The sequence below is a fragment of the Triturus cristatus genome, chromosome 3_2 (genome assembly GCF_964204655.1).
Source record: "Triturus cristatus chromosome 3_2, aTriCri1.1, whole genome shotgun sequence".
NCBI lineage: Eukaryota > Metazoa > Chordata > Amphibia > Caudata > Salamandridae > Triturus > Triturus cristatus.
Window position 1 is genome coordinate 359,930,311 of NC_140584.1, and position 2,500 is coordinate 359,932,810.

Here is a 2,500-nt window from a genome sequence, read left to right on the forward strand (position 1 = left end):
CCATCAAAACTATGGTCACAGGAGGAAATATTGTTATTAACAGAATTGGAAAAAGTGTACGAGAACAAAAGAAACATTAATGCGCTGATGGTCCCGCATTTTGACAATAAAAATAGTAAACAAATTGCAGAAAAAAGAAGAGATAGAAGAGATAAGAGCAAAAAATCGACAAAGGATGTACTGCAAGCATCCAATATCTCTGAGAATGACTCCTGCGATGAACCAGAGATTACAGTAGAAGTAACAACAGAAAGGCGCAGAGACTTTATCAATCGAAAACGAGCGCCAAAAATAAGAAACTTTGATGAGCTGAATGATAGAATCACAGAAATCGAAAAGTACACAAAAAACATCCAGCATCATGATGCTGCTATGGATCTGATGGATGAGATAGTGACTTATATATCAGAAAACACCAATGATATAAGTCCTGTACCATCAAATCATACCGAACTAACGAGCGAACCCGATAATGAACCTATGAACTCTGCTCAAGTTGAGCAACAGACTGCCCCTGTACAAAACAAGATACCAAAGAAAGATGGAAGGCCCAATCAAACACACAAGAAAAAATATACAAAAGCAAAGGGCAGTTACAAAGAATATCAGACAATGTTCCAAAAAGACAAAAAGAAAATTGCCAGGATAATCACTGATGGGGCAGAAGATGCCACTTGTCAAATCAGTGCTGATGAAATCTTCCAATACTATAAAGGCATAATTGAAAAAGAAAACAAGAAAAATCCCAAATTCATCCCAATTGACCGGATACCAGATGAATGAGAAATTGGAAGTTTATGTAAAGAAATTACACTGCTCGAAGTAACTAAAGCCTTTGATGAATCAGATTTAAAGAAAGCAGTGGGGCCTGATAAAATTGGTCTGAATGACTTAAATAAAGTGCATAGCAGGCAACCAAGACTACTACCCAGAATCTTATCGTCTTGGCTATTGATGAGAAGAGTACCAGACAGTATTAAGAAGAACCGGTCAATACTAATACCCAAGAATGTACCGATTAGCGAACTCAAAAAGATAAGTAATTGGCGTCCAATTACTATCGGTACGGCATTCATGAAGTTGTTCACGAAAATATTAACTAAAAGACTCACATTTTTCGTTGAAATAAATACGAGACAAAAAGGCTTCATGAAGGTGCGAGGTTGTCTCGAAAATCTGACTCTTCTGCAAAACATTATAAAAGGGGCACGAAAGAACAGAAGCTCGCTGGCAGTGGTGTTCATAGATATATCAAAAGCTTTTGACTCTGTCAGCCATGGTCATATTCTACAGAGTCTTGAAAGACACAGGGTTCCATCATGCATCAGAGACATAATAAAAGACTTATACACTGGCTCAACAACATTTTTCAAGGGAAAAAACAATGAAGCAACTCCAGAAATAACAATGAAGTCAGGAGTTAAGCAAGGTGACTCTTTATCCCCACTGCTGTTTAATATTGCCATGGATCCTCTAATCTGTGATCTTCAGAAAGAAGGCAAGGGCTTCACATTTGGTTCCAATAATCTCATCAAGCAAATCACCGCTCTGGCCTTTGCCGATGACATCGCAGTACTCAGCAACACCTGGGAAGGAATGAGTACAAATCTGAAAATCATTGAAAAATTCAGTAAAATAACAGGATTAAAACTTAATGTGAAAAAAACACATGGATTTTATATAAGTCATCATAAAGATAAGATCCTAGTAAACAACTGTAGACCATGGCAATTTGAAAAACAAAACATTGAAAACATCCACCCAGGAGAAAGTGAGAGATACCTCGGACTGAACTTCGATCCACACACCGGCCATTCAAGCAACAACAAAATTAATGAGGTTCTTGTTGACTGGGCTCAAAAACTCGACAATCTACCACTTAAGCCCACACAGAAAATAGAAATATTCTGTCAATACTTGATCCCTAAACTGTCATTTAAACTGGAAATGACAGGAACAGAAGCGAAAACTTTAAACATTCTGGATCAAACAATTAGAAAGTATGTCAAACATTTCCTACACCTTCCTGCATACACATGTGATGGTCTCCTGTACTCGAAAAGATCCTTTGGGGGCCTCAGTATTCCAAAGTTATGTACGACAATTGGTCTGAACAAAGTTAATAACTTATTGTACCTCAGGGAAGCTCCAGACCTGTACATAGCTCATTCATTCATGTATGCAGGAGAAGTAATCAATGAAAAAATTGATAACATCATTAAAACACACAAACTCAACATAGTAGGCAGTAGATCTCTGAGTCATGAACTAAATTTGATAGCAACATATGACTGGAGGAAAGAAGAATTTGAGAAATGGGCAAATCTCCCTGTCCAAGGTGATGGTATAAAATACTTAGCGAGTAATCCAACCTCAAATTTTTGGATCAGCAAACATAACAAAATTAAAGAAAATCAATACATAGCTGCGCTAATGCTGAGAGCAAATGTATTGTATACTAGAGAAACCATCACTAGGGGAAGAAATCGTACATTTGCTA

At 37.2% G+C, this 2,500-nt stretch overlaps 1 pseudogene; it reads left to right on the forward strand.

Moving 5' to 3' along the window:
• The window catches only part of LOC146857379 (28S ribosomal RNA), an 8,176-nt pseudogene that overhangs the window by 3,483 nt on the left and 2,193 nt on the right, over positions 1-2,500 (forward strand).